Raw genomic sequence first — 19,206 nt, forward strand, 5'->3', positions numbered from 1 at the left:
TTCTTTAGCAAAACATTTCTTCAAATTCGAGATGTGGAAAGTGTTATGTACAGCCGCGAGTTGTTGAGGTAACTCAAGTCGGTAAGCTACTGGTCCGACACGATCAATAATCTTGAATGGTCCAATATACCTTGGATTTAATTTCCCTCGTTTACCAAATCGAACAACGCCTTTCCAAGGTGCAACTTTAAGCATGATCATCTCTCCAATTTCAAATTCTATATCTTTTCTTTTAATGTCAGCGTAGCTCTTTTGTCGACTTTGGGCGGTTTTCAACCGTTGTTGAATTTGGATGATCTTCTCGGTAGTTTCTTGTATAATCTCCGGACCCGTAATCTGTCTATCCCCCACTTCACTCCAACAAATCGGAGACCTGCACTTTCTACCATAAAGTGCTTCAAACGGCGCCATCTCAATGCTTGAATGGTAGCTGTTGTTGTAGGAAAATTCTGCTAATGGTAGATGTCGATCCCAACTGTTTCCGAAATCAATAACACATACTCGTAGCATGTCTTCAAGCATTTGTATCGTCCTTTCGCTCTGCCCATCAGTTTGTGGATGATAGGCAGTAGTCATGTCTAGAGGAGTTCCTAATGCTTGCTGTAATGTCTGCCAGAATCTTGAAATAAATCTGCCATCCCTATCAAAGATAATAGAGATTGGTATTCCATGTCTGGAGACGACTTCCTTCAAATACAGTCGTGCTAACTTCTCCATCTTGTCATCTTCTCTTATTGGCAGGAAATGTGCTGATTTGGTGAGACGATCAACTATTACCCAAATAGTATCAAAACCACTTGCAGTCCTTGGCAATTTAGTGATGAAATCCATGGTAATGTTTTCCCATTTCCATTCCGGTATTTCGGGTTGTTGAAGTAGACCTGATGGTTTCTGATGCTCAGCTTTGACCTTAGAACACGTCAAACATTCTCCTACGTATTTAGCAACATCGGCTTTCATACTCGGCCACCAAAAATATTTCCTGAGATCCTTGTACATCTTCCCCGTTCCAGGATGTATTGAGTATCTGGTTTTATGAGCTTCTCTAAGTACCATTTCTCTCATATCTCCAAATTTTGGTACCCAAATCCTTTCAGCCCTATACCGGGTTCCGTCTTCCCGAATATTAAGATGTTTCTCCGATCCTTTGGGTATTTCATCCTATAAATTTCCCTCTTTTAAAACTCCTTGTTGCGCCTCCTTTATTTGAGTAGTAAGGTTATTATGAATCATTATATTCATAGATTTTACTCGAATGGGTTCTCTGTCCTTCCTGCTCAAGGCATCGGCTACCACATTTGCCTTCCCCGGGTGGTAACGAATCTCAAAGTCGTAATCATTCAATAATTCAATCCACCTACGCTGCCTCATATTCAGTTGTTTCTGATTAAATATGTGTTGAAGACTTTTGTGGTCGGTATATATAATACTTTTGACCCCATATAAGTAGTGCCTCCAAGTCTTTAATGCAAAATCAACCGCGCCTAATTCCAAATCATGCGTCGTATAATTTTGTTCGTGAATCTTCAATTGTCTAGACGCATAAGCAATCACCTTCGTTCGTTGCATTAATACATAACCGAGACCTTGCTTTGATGCGTCACAATAAATCACAAAATCATCATTCCCTTCAGGCAATGACAATATAGGTGCCGTAGTTAGCTTTTTTCTTCAATAATTGAAACGCTTTCTCTTGTTCATCATTCCATTCAAATTTCTTCCCTTTATGCGTTAATGCAGTCAAGGGTTTTGCTATTCTGGAAAAGTCTTGGATGAACCTTCTGTAGTAACCAGCTAGTCCTAAAAACTGGCGTATGTGTTTCGGAGTTTTCGGGGTTTCCCACTTTTCAACAGTTTCTATCTTTGCCGGATCCACCTTAATACCTTCTTTGTTCACTATGTGACCGAGGAATTGAACTTCTTCCAACCAAAATGCACACTTTGAAAACTTAGCGTACAATTCTTCCTTCCTCAATACTTCTAACACCTTTCTCAAATGTTCACCGTGTTCTTGGTCATTTTTTGAGGAAATAAGTATGTCATCAATGAAAACAATGACAAAATTGTCAAGGTATGGTCCACACACTCGGTTCATAAGGTCCATGAACACAGCTGGTGCATTAGTTAAACCAAACGGCATGACCATAAACTCGTAATGACCGTAACGTGTTCTGAAAGCAGTCTTTGGAATATCATCTTCTTTCACCCGCATTTGATTATACCCGGAACGTAAGTCAATCTTTGAATAAACAGACGAGCCTTGTAGTTGATCAAATAAGTCGTCGATTCTCGGTAGTGGGTAGCGGTTCTTGATGGTAAGTTTGTTCAACTCTCGGTAGTCGATACACAACCTGAATGTACCATCTTTCTTCTTGACAAACAAAACAAGAGCTCCCCACGGTGATGTGCTTGGTCGAATGAAACCACGCTCTAAAAGTTCTTGTAATTGGCTTTGTAGTTCTTTCATCTCACTGGGTGCGAGTTTGTAAGGAGCACGAGCTATTGGTGCAGCTCCTGGTACAAGATCTATTTGAAATTCAACGGATCGCTGTGGGGGTAATCCCGGTAATTCTTTCGGAAATACATCGGGAAATTCTTTTGCAATGGGAACATCATTGATGCTCTTTTCTTCAGTTTGTACTTTCTCGACGTGTGCTAGAACAGCATAGCAACCTTTTCTTATTAGTTTTTGTGCCTTCAAATTACTAATAATATGTAGCTTCGTGTTGCCCTTTTCTCCGTACACCATTAAGGGTTTTCCTTTTTCTCGTATAATGCGAATTGCATTTTTGTAACAAACGATCTCTGCTTTCACTTCTTTCAACCAGTCCATACCGATTATCACATCAAAACTCCCTAACTCTACTGGTATCAAATCAATCTTAAATGTTTCGCTAACCAGTTTAATTTCTCGATTCTGACATATATTATCTGCTGAAATTAATTTACCATTTGCTAATTCGAGTAAAAATTTACTATCCAAAGGCGTCAATGGACAACTTAATTTAGCACAAAAATCTCTACTCATATAGCTTCTATCCGCACCCGAATCAAATAAAACGTAAGCAGATTTATTGTCAATAAGAAACGTACTCGTAACAAGCTCCGGGTCTTCCTGTGCCTCTGCCGCATTAATATTGAAAACTCTTCCGCGGCCTTGTCCATTCGTGTTCTCCTGGTTCGGGCAATTTCTAATAATGTGGCCCGGTTTTCCACATTTATAACAAACTACATTGGCATAACTTGCTCCGACACTACTTGCTCCGCCATTACTCGTTCCGACACCATTTGTTCCTTTCGTTCTATTAACCCCTGGTCCGTAGACCTCACACTTCGCCGCGCTATGACCATTTCTTTTACACTTGTTGCAAAATTTGGTGCAGAACCCCGAGTGATACTTTTCACACCTTTGGCATAGCTGCTTCTGATTGTTGTTGTTGTTGCGGTTATTATTGTTGTTGGGATGATTGTTGTAGTTGCTGTTGTTGTTGTTGTTGTTGGGCCGTTTGTTGTAGTTGCGATTGATGTTGCGATTGTTGGGATAATTATTGCGATTATTGTTGTAATTGCTGTTGTTGTTGTATTGGTGATTCTTATCACCGTTTTCCTCCCACTTTCTTTTGACTTGCTTCACATTAGCCTCTTCAGCAGTCTGTTCTTTAATTCTTTCTTCAATCTGGTTCACTAGTTTGTGAGCCATTCTACATGCCTGTTGTATGGAGGCGGGCTCGTGTGAACTTATATCTTCTTGGATTCTTTCCGGTAATCCTTTCATAAACGCGTCGATCTTCTCTTCCTCATCTTCGAATGCTCCCGGACACAATAGGCACAATTCTGTGAATCGTCTTTCGTACGTGGTAATATCAAATCCTTGGGTTCGTAACCCTCTAAGTTCTGTCTTGAGCTTATTGACCTCGGTTCTGGGACGGTACTTCTCGTTCATCAAGTGCTTGAATGCTGACCACGGTAGTGCATACGCATCATCTTGTCCCACTTGCTCTAGATAGGTATTCCACCATGTTAACGCAGAACCTGTGAAGGTATGCGTAGCGTACTTCACTTTGTCCTCTTCAGTGCACTTACTTATGGCAAACACCGATTCGACCTTCTCGGTCCACCGTTTCAATCCGATCGGTCCTTCGGTTCCATCAAATTCCAAAGGTTTGCAGGCAGTGAATTCTTTGTAGGTGCATCCTACACGATTTCCTATACTGCCAGATCCAAGGTTATTGTTGGTATGTAGCGCAGCCTGTACTGTGGCTATGTTTGAAGCTAGAAAAGTACGGAATTCCTCTTCATTCATATTCACGGTGTGTCGAGTAGTCGGTGCCATTTCCTTCAAAATAGTCAAATGGAACAAGTTAATCATACAGAATATTAAGAGTAGTTAATAGTATTTCGTAGCATAATATGAACTCATTTATAAAATCTTTTTCTTCATATTAGCGTTTTATAAGTTTAAATTCGGGTAGTACCTACCCGTTAAGTTCATACTTAGTAGCTAATATACAATTCAACTACTACAATTCTATATGAAAAACTGATTGTAATAATATTTCGCGTTCAAACTTTTATACAATATTTTACAAACTTACAATACCGCTTATTTTACAAAAAGCATGAAATATAGAACACAATAACTTTGATACAAGATAGTTGTGAAGATAATTCTAGCTAGTACACAAGTCGTTCAGCAAAGGCAATAAAGACACGTAATTCATACGTCCAGAAACAAGTCATGCATTCTGGTTTTACTAGGACTACTTCCCATCCTTGGTCTTGTGGAACATAACCGTTATGGCCGTTGATAAGACAGCGTGTTGTAACGTCGTCAAAGGGACGAGGGTTACGTAATGACCAACAGTCTCGTAATAACCTAAAAACCTCATTTCTTACCCCAATTACCAACTCCGTCACTTGTGGGAATGTTTTGTTTAATAGTTGTAGCCCGATGTTCTTGTTCTCACTTTGGTGAGAAGCGAACATTACTAACCCGTAAGCATAACATGCTTCTTTATGTTGCATGTTAGCCATTTTTTCTAAATCACGAAGTCCTATATTCGGATATACTGAGTCAAAATAATTTCTTAACCCGTTGCGTAAAATAGCATTTGGGTTCCCCGCAATATATGCGTCAAAGTAAACACATCGTAACTTATGGATTTCCCAATGTGATATCCCCCATCTTTCGAACGAAAGCCTTTTATAAACCAAGGCATTCTTGGAACGTTCTTCGAATGTCTTACAAACTGATCTCGCCTTAAATAGTTGTGCCGAGGAATTCTGACCGACTTTAGACAAGATTTCATCAATCATGTCTCCGGGTAGGTCTCTTAAAATATTGGGTTGTCTATCCATTTTGTGTTTTTATACTGTAAAATAGACAAGAGTTAGATTCATAAAAAAAATACTTATTAATACAAGCAATTTTTACATATATCATAAAGCATAAGCACGCTATATTACATATATTACACCACACGAATACAACTATCTTATTCCGACTCGCTCATTTCTTCTTGTTCAGTTTTGGTTCGTTTTACCAAGTTTCTAGGGATATATGATGTTCCCCTAATACGAGCCGTCGTTGTCCACATTGGTTTAGAAAAACCTGGTGGTTTAGAGGTTCCCAGGTCATTGTTACAACTTAAGGACTTCGGGGGTTGACGATACATATAAAGTTCATCGGGGTTGGAATTAGATTTCTCTATTTTTATGCCCTTTCCCTTATTATTTTCTTTTGCCTTTTTAAATTCAGTTGGGGTAATTTCTATAACATCATCGGAATTCTCGTCGGAATCCGATTCATCGGAGAATTGGTAATCCTCCCAATATTTTGCTTCCTTGGCGGAAACACCATTGACCATAATTAACCTTGGTCGGTTGGTTGAGGATTCTCTTTTACTTAACCGTTTTATTATTTCCCCCACCGGTTCTATTTCTTCTTCCGGTTCCGATTCTTCTTCCGGTTCCGATTCTTCTTCCGGTTCCAACTCTTCTTCCGGTTCCTCTTCGGGAACTTGTGAATCAGTCCACGAATCATTCCAATTCACATTTGACTCTTCATTATTATTAGGTGAGTCAATGGGACTTGTTCTAGAGGTAGACATCTATCACATAATATCAAACACGTTAAGAGATTAATATATCACATAATATTCATATGTTAAAAATATATAGTTTCCAACAAAAATGTTAAGCAATCATTTTTAAAGAAAACACGGTCGAAGTCCAGACTTACTAATGCATCCTAACAAACTCGATAAGACACACTAATGAAAATTTTCTGGTTCTCTAAGACCAACGCTCGGATACCAACTGAAATGTCCCGTTCTTATTGATTAAAAACGTTCCATATTAATTGATTTCGTTGCGAGGTTTTGACCTCTATATGAGACGTTTTTCAAAGACTGCATTCATTTTTAAAACAAACCATAACCTTTATTTCATAAATAAAGGTTTAAAAAGCTTTACGTAGATTATCAAATAATGATAATCTAAAATATCCTGTTTACACACGACCATTACATAATGGTTTACAATACAAATATGTTACATCGAAATCAGTTTCTTGAATGCAGTTTTTACACAATATCATACAAACATGGACTCCAAATCTTGTCCTTATTTTAGTATGCAACAGCGGAAGCTCTTAGTATTCACCTGAGAATAAACATGCTTTAAACGTCAACAAAAATGTTGGTGAGTTATAGGTTTAACCTATATGTATCAAATCGTAACAATAGACCACAAGATTTCATATTTCAATACACATCCCATACATAGAGATAAAAATCATTCATATGGTGAACACCTGGTAACCGACATTAACAAGATGCATATATATAAGAATATCCCCATCATTTCGGGACACCCTTCGAATATGATATAAATTTCGAAGTACTAAAGCATCCGGTACTTTGGATGGGGTTTGTTAGGCCCAATAGATCTATCTTTAGGATTCGCGTCAATTAGGGTGTCTGTTCCCTAATTCTTAGATTACCAGACTTAATAAAAAGGGGCATATTCGATTTCGATAATTCAACCATAGAATGTAGTTTCACGTACTTGTGTCTATTTTGTAAATCATTTATAAAACCTGCATGTATTCTCATCCCAAAAATATTAGATTTTAAAAGTGGGACTATAACTCACTTTCACAGATTTTTACTTCGTCGGGAAGTAAGACTTGGCCACTGGTTGATTCACGAACCTATAACAATATATACATATATATCAAAGTATGTTTAAAATATATTTACAACACTTTTAATATATTTTGATGTTTTAAGTTTATTAAGTCAGCTGTCCTCGTTAGTAACCTACAACTAGTTGTCCACAGTTAGATGTACAGAAATAAATCGATAAATATTATCTTGAATCAATCCACGACCCAGTGTATATGTATCTCAGTATTGATCACAACTCAAACTATATATATTTTGGAATCAACCTCAACCCTGTATAGCTAACTCCAACATTCACATATAGAGTGTCTATGGTTGTTCCGAAATATATATAGATGTGTCGACATGATAGGTCGAAACATTGTATACGTGTCTATGGTATCTCAAGATTACATAATATACAATACAAGTTGATTAAGTTATGGTTGGAATAGATTTGTTACCAATTTTCACGTAGCTAAAATGAGAAAAATTATCCAATCTTGTTTTACCCATAACTTCTTCATTTTAAATCCGTTTTGAGTGAATCAAATTGCTATGGTTTCATATTGAACTCTATTTTATGAATCTAAACATAAAAAGTATAGGTTTATAGTCAGAAAAATAAGTTACAAGTCGTTTTTGTAAAGGTAGTCATTTCAGTCGAAAGAACGACATCTAGATGACCATTTTAGAAAACATACTTCCACTTTGAGTTTAACCATAATTTTTAGATATAGTTTCATGTTCATAATAAAAATCATTTTCTCAGAATAACAACTTTTAAATCAAAGTTTATCATAGTTTTTAATTAACTAACCCAAAACAGCCCGCGGTGTTACTACGACGGCGTAAATCCGGTTTTACGGTGTTTTTCATGTTTCCAGGTTTTAAATCATTAAGTTAGCATATCATATAGATATAGAACATGTGTGTAGTTAATTTTAAAAGTCAAGTTAGAAGGATTAACTTTTGTTTGCGAACAAGTTTAGAATTAACTAAACTATGTTCTAGTGATTACGAGTTTAAACCTTCGAATAAGATAGTTTTATATATATGAATCGAATGATGTTATGAACATCATTACTACCTCAAGTTTAGTAGGTAAACCTACTGGAAGTGACAATAAATGATCTAGCTTCAAAGGATCTTGGATGGCTTGAAAATTCTTGAAGTAGGATCATGACACAAAAACAAGTTCAAGTAAGATTTTTACTCGAATTAAGATAGTTTATAGTTATAGAAATTGAATCAAAGTTTGAATATGAATATTACCTTGAATAAGAAAGATAACCTACTGTATATAACAAAGGTTTCTTGATCTTAGATGATTACTTGGAATGGATTAGAAAGCTTGGAAGTAAATTAGTAAACTTGAAGGGATTTTTGAAGTGTTCTTGAAGTGTTCTTCCTATGATGATTATAGCTTGATTCTTGAAGTGATTTTTGATGAAGATGATGATTAACTACTGGAAAAATACGTTCATAATAGTGTGTGTGTGTTGAGAGAGAATTAGAAAGAGAATTGGAAGTGAAATGGATTGAATGATGAGTGGTAATTGGTGAGTGGTGAGTGGGGTTAAAAGGAGTTCTAGTTAGTTGACTAGCTCAAGGTAGAAGTTAAAATTGATTAGTCATACATGACATAATCAAGAGTGGAATCCCATGCTAGTTCCTATTGGTATATACTCATAGTAAGTACGTTTTGAAGCTGTGTATAATACGGGTAAGAATACGACTAGAATTCTTGATGAAAGAAAAGAATGGAAAAGTAACTGTAACCATTTTCGTTAAGTATGAGTATTTTGATATATGTCTTGAAGTCTTCCAAAAGTATTTTAATACATCTAAATACACTACATGTATATACATTTTAACTGAGTCGTTAAGTCATCGTTAGTCGTTACATGTAAGTGTTGTTTTGAAACCTTTAAGTTAACGATCTCAATTAATGTTGTTAACCCATTATTTATTATATCTAATGAGATGTTAAATTATTATATTATCATGATATTATGATATATTAATATATCTTAATATGATATATATACATTTAAATGTCGTTACAACGATAATCGTTACATATATGTCTCGTTTCGAAATCCTTAAGTTAGTAGTCTTGTTTATATGTATATAACTCATTGTTAATATACTTATGGAGATACTTACTTATCATAATCTCATGTTAACCATATGTATATCCATATATATATCGTCATGTCGTTTTTACAAGTTTTAACGTTCGTGAATTGCCGGTAAACTTGGGTGGTCAATTGTCTATATGAAACATATTTCAATTAATCAAGTCTTAACAAGTTTGATTGCTTAACATGTTGGAAACATTTAATCATGTAAATATCAATCTCAATTAATATATATAAACATGGAAAAGTTCGGGTCACTACACATACCTACACGTTACATATACATATAATCTTTATTATTATATTATGTATATGTTTATAACTATGCTATATATGTATATATCTTATGTATGTGTTACATATATATTAGTGTAAGATGATATATATATATATATATATATATATATATATATATATATATATATATATATATATACTTATTACTTTTATTATTATGTTTACTAATCGCATATAACTTACATAATGCACATTCATTCATACATACACATGTACATATACATACACTGTATATATGTACATACGTACGTATGCATGCATGCATGCACGTACACCATGATCATAAATACTTTACTAATCCGTAATCATAACCTTTTATCATAAACCTAATCTAAGCACCTTCATTAACTCGAATCCTTATTATCCATATGTATTATTTAAACTTATAACCCTAATCTTTACTACATAAACAATTCCTTTTCATAATCTATATCATAATCATTATTATTTACTAATACACTTTCATATTTTACAACTAAACCCATTAACCATAATCATGACCTATTAACTTATTAACATTCATAATCTCAACTCTTAATCATTATTATCTCATTAATCATTAACACATAATAAGTACTCATGTTCAATCTTTAACTTACTAACTAGGTTACCATTATTCTTTTTTCAATCTTTCAATCTCATACGTAATCCTTTTCATATATTAACACTAATCTTTACTAACCACAATTACTATCCATTTAAATTTTATATCTACAAGTTCATATTAATTTACATAAACATACTAACTAAATTATATCCTAATAACTTTTAACCTCATTCATAACCTTTTAACATCATACCTAGTTATAATACTATTAATCTAACAATCTTATTAATCATCATCAAAATCTTTTATGATACTTTTGACCTTTTTCATTAATCATCGAACTTATTCATAATCTCTTAAGTTTTACAATCTTTAATCTTATTAATCACATTCATGACCAGTTTATAAATCACTAACCATTATTCTTTCATGCACAATACTTATAATCATATATCATTAACATTAATTAACCTAGTGTCTTATTAATCTATAATCATGATCATACATCTTTTATCTTTTAACCTTATTACATGAAATCATAACTTTTTATCATTCTATCCAATCATGTTCAATAACCCTAAACATAATAATCATAATCATACTCATTATCCTCTTTTAATTATACTTTTACTTTGATCATAACCATTAACATTATCCATACATGATATTCATAACTCATTTATACGTATTACTCATAATCTTTTTCATGTACATAATATTAGTTCTTTTAATCACAAACTTATTTATAATCTTGAAATCCTTATTCATAATCACCATATTTATAACAACTAATTAATCTCATTATCATAATATCTTTAACCATATTCCTACATAAAATCATAAACTTCTTATTAATAACTAATTATAATACTTGATCAACTTCTTTATCATTAATAATTATTCATAACATAATACTTATTAATATACTTATATGTAACTAAATAAAGAACAAGCTCACTAGGATTTATTAGTTATACCTTAACAAGATTTAAATCAAAGATTGGTGATGAATATGGTGCGAGAACAGGAGACCAGTAGCAGCAACAAACAACGACCCAACAAAGTATTTTGGGTCTGACCTGGTTCGACTGAAAACAAAAAAAAAGCAGCAGCAGTACGACCCAGAAGGGGTCTGTTTGGGTCCTCTAGATCACGACAGGAATCAGCAACAAACCAGAAACAAAATGCAGTAATTTATGGAACCCTTCGGCTGTTTGATCACGACAGAAACACCACAGGAATAGCAGCAATTATGCAGCAACAAAGAACAGTAGGTTTTAATGGCGATTAAGGGCTGTGATGGTGGTAGCAATTGTCGACTTTTGAAGGCTGCATGTGGAGGGTTTTAGTCGACAGCAAAGAGGCTGGATTGCAGGGTTTTAAATCGACTAATGCAGGCTAGAAAGAGGTAGTTTAGTCGACAGAAACTAGAAGGAAAACTGGATAAAAGTCGACTGGTTTTTGCAGCAGATTTGTGGTGAATTAACTTGGAAATCATGAGGGATTTTATAGTTTCAATTGTTTCCTAATTGCACTCTATTACTTGGAGATCAAGAACCTTAATTTGAATCAAACTACGACTTGCAAAACTTAGTGATCAAGTTAAATTTTCCTAAAGAAACCTACAGCCGAATACTATATGATACATATGATTTTATTCTTTTTTTTTTACACGGCATACTTAATTATTCATGTATTTATATATTTTTATTATTATTATTATTATTATTATTATTATTATTAATATTATTATTATTATTATTATTATTATTATTATTATTATTATTATTATTATTATTATTATTATTATTATTATGGGTACATTTTATTTAAATACATTTTTTTTATTTATTTGTCTCTAACTTTTATAAATCTTTAATTTGGTCCTGATTAGTTTTTAAAGTTTAAATAATGTCACATATAGCTTATTTTATTAAATTAGTGTTAGGGTTAGGGTTTACAAGATTAGGGTTTAGTATTTATGTATAGGGTTAGGTTTTGGGTTTTAAACGATATTAGGGTTTTACTAATAAATATGATCATTTATTGAAAGCATAAATTTTTAGTTCGTTTGTCGAAATGGATAACAACCCTAATGATGATGCACAGAATATGACATTGAATCCCTAAGGGTAACTTGGTAAATCCAGAAGGGAAAAGTGAGGGTTGTTATACCCTGAGCCTGGGCGAGCGTGTTCCACCATGTTAGAGCGCCATCCGACAGCGTGCATGATGCGTACTTAGTCATGTTAGCTTCAGAGAAGTTGCTAACACGAAATACCGATTTCAACTTTTCAAACAATCTTGTTAACCCAACTGGCCTTTCCGTTCCACTGAAATTGTGTGGCTTGCAACTCTGAAATTCTTTGTAAGTGCACCCATTCGGAACATTTTGGTTAGCCGGCGGAGTTTGTGCAGGGTTGACATTCGCCAAAGCTATGGCCATTCGAGCGGCTATCATTTCCTCAATTTGTGCTTTAGTGGGTGTTCCTCTCGTCATTGATCTTCCAAACAAAAATTTTGACTTAAGTCAAAATCCATTATTCAATAATTCATAAAGTCATAGTAATATGGTAACCAATTATATAATCAACACAATACATGTTAACTAAGTATGGCAAACTAGTTACAGATATCATAAAACCATCATTCAGTAACTTAACGGAAGCGTCGTTCAATAATCAAACAACATTAAGTTCCATTCATAATAAGAAAAGTTTCATACAACTTCATAAGTTTTCATACAATACTTGAATGAAATCATGAAACTACTAATGGAAATACATAATGAAATCTAATACAATAGTCCTATGGTGATGGAGGATAAATGACGTCCATCATGTGGGACACCTGGTCCTCGAGCTCAGTCACCCGGGCACGTAGGGCACGCACTTCCCTTATCAGTTCCTCGATGATGGGAGATGCCGGTGGGGCAGGTGGTGCAGATGGTGCAGGTGGCGTAGATGTAGCACTAGAAGTAGATGGCGCATAACGGGCGACCTTACGCACAAATGGATCAGGAGGTATCGGCACAACCCGCTTGCGAGCGGTGATCCTAACCAACTGTCCATGCACGTTCACGAACGGCTTGCCTCCATTTACCCCGTAGTAGTAACGCTTCTTCGATGGGGTAGAGGGTGGTGGTACAGGCTCCTCCTCGGGGTCCTCCTCAGAATCCTCCTCGGGATCCTCCTCACTGGTCTTATCTGATGATGAACTATCTGAGCCGTCTCAAGGTGGTACAGGTGCATCATGTGCAGTAGAATAGGTCCAGCCGGTGGTCATGATCCGATATCTGCCAGGTGGGACCGGCACAACCTGTCCGTCAGCGGTGTATATGACCCAGTGTCCATGTTCGTTAAGAAATGGACTGCCCCCGTTTACCCCAGGGATCACGGTACCATCGGAATGATACTGTGGCCCCGGGAGACCAGTGCTGGGTGGAGCTGGGACCTCCTTAGGATCCTCGTCACTGTCAGAGATGATCATCAGGTCAGGCGAGTGAGTACTATCCCCAGAAGACGAGTCACCAAAGTCGTCGGAGGGTAGTGGTGACGGCATAGGTGAGTCAGCAACAACAGTCGGCGAAGTAGCAGACGAGTCCGAGTCACTCTCCAAGTCAATAATCATAGGCGGTATGTCCGGCATCTGTACAAGGAAAAAAAAAAATTTCCATGTCAGTAAGACATATAGCAAGCATGTAATCAGGCATAATAACTACAGCAGCCTAGATCATCTACAGCAGTACATAGCATGGTAATAACAGTATCCTACAGCAGTATCATGCAATCAAAAGCATATAGTAGTAGCATGCAGTAGTGGAAATAAACAGTAGCATACGACAATAGCATATAACAGCAGTAGTAAGCACTTAGCATGCAGTAATTCCGCAGAATCATGTAAACGGCCAAGTTGTAGATTAGTCCTATTGGTGAATCCTACTTGACTCGGTCAAGACACACTAATGCAGCCTAATTCCCTACGACCGTTGCTCTGATACCAAATGTGATGACCCGTCCAAAACCATCATGTACGGATCATCAACAACAGGTCTATTACACGGTAAAATACTATATGCTGTTTTAAAACAAGTTTTGCATTTATGAAAAGATAATGTTTTTACCAACGTCAATTGTTTTACAAAAGTAACATGCTTCTACGAATAGCAAGCATTAATGAAAGTACGTGACACTTAGGTCATTACAAACCATAGTTCGAATGAAACATAAGTAACGAATGCAAAGTAAAAAGTTCCATGATTGAGACATCTCTAGTAATGCAGCGGAAGTCTAACACAGCAAGTCTAATACAGCAGAAGCAATTTCATCTAAGCACCTGAGAAATAATATGCTTTAAAACGTCAACACGAATGTTGGTGAGCTATAGTTTATTGTAAACAATATCGTAAGGTAGACCACAAGATTTCGTATTCAAAACAGTATGAAAAGTATATGCTCATCCGTGGGCACTTGGTAACTAACTTAACGAAGTAAAATATATCACCCCCTAAAATTACACTTGGCGAGTGCGTTAAAACAGACGAAGTATTAAACACCCGTTAAATGCTAGCGCGACTAGCCCGAGTGGGGATGTCAAAACCTATGTGTGGTGGCCCCGTCAATACACTTAACGGCTCCGTCACTTGGTCCCACAGCTTGATCAAACTTTAAATGAATTTAATAAACAACATTGCATTCTTTTATTCCAAAAAGTTTTCCAAAAAGGAAATTTACCAAAATATGTAGTATAAACAAACCCAACATATTAAATATCCAAAGTTGATATAAAACATAGCTAACCAATTGCCCACAAGTTTAAATATCCAAAAAGAGAATGCAAGTTTAATGTTTCATAAATTGTTTAACAAAATCTGCCCAAATGCATACAGACACTTCTAACATAGCGGAAGCACCAAACAAATCAAGTACATGTAAAAACATGCGAGTAAACTGTCAACAAAAATATTGAGTGAATTATAGGTTTAAATAAATGAATAAACTTTAGACCACAAGATTTAAAATGTTAGAAAACATAAAATATTATTCCATTATCTGAAGTGACCCGAACTTTTCCATGTTTATATATATATTAAATGAAATTGTTATTTACATGATTAAGTGTTTTCAACATGTTAAGCAATCAAACTTGTTAAGACTTGATTAATTGAAATAGGTTTCATATAGACATTTGACCAGCCAAGTTGACCGGTGATTCACGAACGTTAAAACTTGTAAAAACTATATGATGACATATATATGATTATATATATAGTTAACATGATATTATCATAAGTAAGTATTGATGGAATTCAACATATCAACGAGTTCATAATGTTAACTTGATCATAAAACCCATTCATGTAAAGTTATAACAAGCGGAAGCATGATTATTTAGAAAGCAAGTTAATATGTTAAACCATTTAGATGAATTCCATGTAGTTATCAAGTCATGAAATAAAGCTTACATATAATAACAAGGAAGTGAAATAATATTTACCTCCTCAAGCTAGTTGAGGGTTGTTTGATACAAGAAGAAGATGGACAAGTGTGTTAAAACCCCAAGCTTTTGATGCACCAACACCACCCTTGAACTTGATTATGTTTTAGACACTTAATCACCTTAAAACCTAGCTAGAAACCCACTTCCTTTGGACCCAAAATTCTGGACAGCAGCTAGTTGAAAGAAGATGATGAATGGAGCCTCGAGACTATGAAACCTCAAGAGATTATACCCCAAACTTGACACCAACACCCTAGCCTTTAGTTAGGATTTAATGACACTTGAAAACAAGCTTGTAAATCAAAGAAATGAACCCTTTTTGCTGCTCAAAACTCACGACAGAAATGGCTGCAGCAAGCTGTTTTTGTTGTTTGTTTTTCACACTTGAGAGAATGTGTATGCATGTGTGTCTTTTGTTTTTGGTCAAGAGCATGCATCTAAGTAATTGTGCTATGTTGGAAGCATCAAAAGTGAGCATGGGTGGGCTCTCTTGGAGTCACAAATCTGCCACTCTTGTTGTGTTTATATAAAATGTAGCAATTTTTATAAAACTTGTAAAAGAAACCATATAAATATTTGCTATCTTCATATTTATATAAACCACTTAAAAAACATAACACAATATAGTTATTTAAACCTATAAATAACTAAATCCATATCATATATAAATTATCCAAATAATTTATCTCAAGTGATGATATTTTAGAAACCCGATTTTCTAAAATCCAAGTGTCGCGTATTTGTTTAATGATCCAATCGTTAAGATCACATACGTATAAGGTGTAGGTAAGTTTGTTATTGGGTATGACCAGACTTGGATCATAACATATTAGCCACATAAATTTAATATGTCTCTCGGGCATACAAAAAACCTTCAATCTCCCACTTGCACGAGAAACATAAGAAATTAATGCAAGTGACGGATACCACCTAACGACCGTCCATCACCCCCAATATGTTATGACTTTGTTGTAGTGACCCGAACTTTTCCATGTTTATATATATTAATTGAGATTGATATTTACATGATTAAATGTTTCCAACATGTTAAGCAATCAAACTTGTTAAGACTTGATTAATTGAAATATGTTTCATATAGACAATTGACCACCCAAGTTGACCGGCGATTCACGAACGTTAAAACTTGTAAAAACGACATGACGATATATATATGGATATACATATGGTTAACATGAGATTATGATAAGTAAGTATCTCCATAAGTATATTAACAATGAGTTATATACATATAAACAAGACTACTAACTTAAGGATTTCGAAACGAGACATATATGTAACGATTATCGTTGTAACGACATTTAAATGTATATATATCATATTAAGATATATTAATATATCATAATATCATGATAATATAATAATTTAACATCTCATTAGATATAATAAACAATGGGTTAACAACATTAATTGAGATCGTTAACTTAAAGGTTTCAAAACAACACTTACATGTAACGACTAACGATGACTTAACGACTCAGTTAAAATGTATATACAAGTAGTGTATTTAGATGTATTAAAATACTTTTGGAAGACGAGACATATATCAAAACACTCATACTTAACGAAAATGGTTACAGTTACTTTTCCATTCTTTTCTTTCATCAAGAATTCTAGTCGTATTCTGACCCGTATTATACACAGCTTCAAAACGTACTTACTATGAGTATATACCAATAGGAACTAGCATGGGATTCCACTCTTGATTATGTCATGTATGACTAATCAATTTTAACTTCTACCATGAGCTAGTCAACTAACTAGAACTCCTTTTAACCCCACTCACCACTCACCAATTACCACTCATCATTCACTCCATTTCACTTCCAATTCTCTTTCTAATTCTCTCTCAACACACACACACACTATTATGAACGTATTTTTCCAGTAGTTAATCATCATCTTCATCAAAAATCACTTCAAGAATCAAGCTATAATCATCATAGGAAGAACACTTCAAGAACACTTCAAAAATCCCTTCAAGTTTACTAATTTACTTCCAAGCTTTCTAATCCATTCCAAGTAATCATCTAAGATCAAGAAACCTTTGTTATATACAGTAGGTTATCTTTCTTATTCAAGGTAATATTCATATTCAAACTTTGATTCAATTTCTATAACTATAAACTATCTTAATTGGAGTAAAAATCTTACTTGAACTTGTTTTTGTGTCATGATCCTACTTCAAGAACTTTCAAGCCATCCAAGATCCTTTGAAGCTAGATCATTTCTTGTCACTTCCAGTAGGTTTACCTACTAAACTTGAGGTAGTAATGATGTTCATAACATCATTCGATTCATATATATAAAACTATCTTATTCGAAGGTTTAAACTCGTAATCACTAGAACATAGTTTAGTTAATTCTAAACTTGTTCGCAAACAAAAGTTAATCCTTCTAACTTGACTTTTAAAATTAACTACACACATGTTCTATATCTATATGATATGCTAACTTAATGATTTAAAACCTGGAAACACGAAAAACACCGTAAAACCGGATTTACGCCGTCGTAGTAACACCGCGGGCTGTTTTGGGTTAGTTATTTAAAAACTATGATAAATTTTGATTTAAAAGTTGTTATTCTGAGAAAATGATTTTTATTATGAACATGAAACTATATCCAAAAATTATGGTTAAACTCAAAGTGGAAGTATGTTTTCTAAAATGGTCATCTAGACGTCGTTCTTTCGACTGAAATGACTACCTTTACAAAAACGACTTGTAACTTATTTTTCCGACTATAAACCTATACTTTTCTGTTTAGATTCATAAAATAGAGTTCAATATGAAACCATAGCAATTTGATTCACTCAAAACGGATTTAAAATGAAGAAGTTATGGGTAAAACAAGATTGGATAATTTTTCTCATTTTAGCTACGTGAAAATTGGTAACAAATCTATTCCAACCATAACTTAATCAACTTGTATTGTATATTATGTAATCTTGAGATACCATAGACACGTATACAATGTTTCGACCTATCATGTCGACACATCTATATATATTTCGGAACAACCATAGACACTCTATATGTGAATGTTGGAGTTAGCTATACAGGGTTGAGGTTGATTCCAAAATATATATAGTTTGAGTTGTGATCAATACTGAGATACGTATACACTGGGTCGTGGATTGATTCAAGATAATATTTATCGATTTATTTCTGTACATCTAACTGTGGACAACTAGTTGTAGGTTACTAACGAGGACAGCTGACTTAATAAACTTAAAACATCAAAATATATTAAAAGTGTTGTAAATATATTTTAAACATACTTTGATATATATGTATATATTGTTATAGGTTCGTGAATCAACCAGTGGCCAAGTCTTACTTCCCGACGAAGTAAAAATCTGTGAAAGTGAGTTATAGTCCCACTTTTAAAATCTAATATTTTTGAGATGAGAATACATGCAGATTTTATAAATGATTTACAAAATAGACACAAGTACGTGAAACTACATTCTATGGTTGAATTATCGAAATCGAATATGCCCCTTTTCATTAATTCTGGTAATCTAAGAATTAG

This window comes from Rutidosis leptorrhynchoides, chromosome 9, assembly GCF_046630445.1.
Source record: "Rutidosis leptorrhynchoides isolate AG116_Rl617_1_P2 chromosome 9, CSIRO_AGI_Rlap_v1, whole genome shotgun sequence".
Lineage (NCBI taxonomy): Eukaryota > Viridiplantae > Streptophyta > Magnoliopsida > Asterales > Asteraceae > Rutidosis > Rutidosis leptorrhynchoides.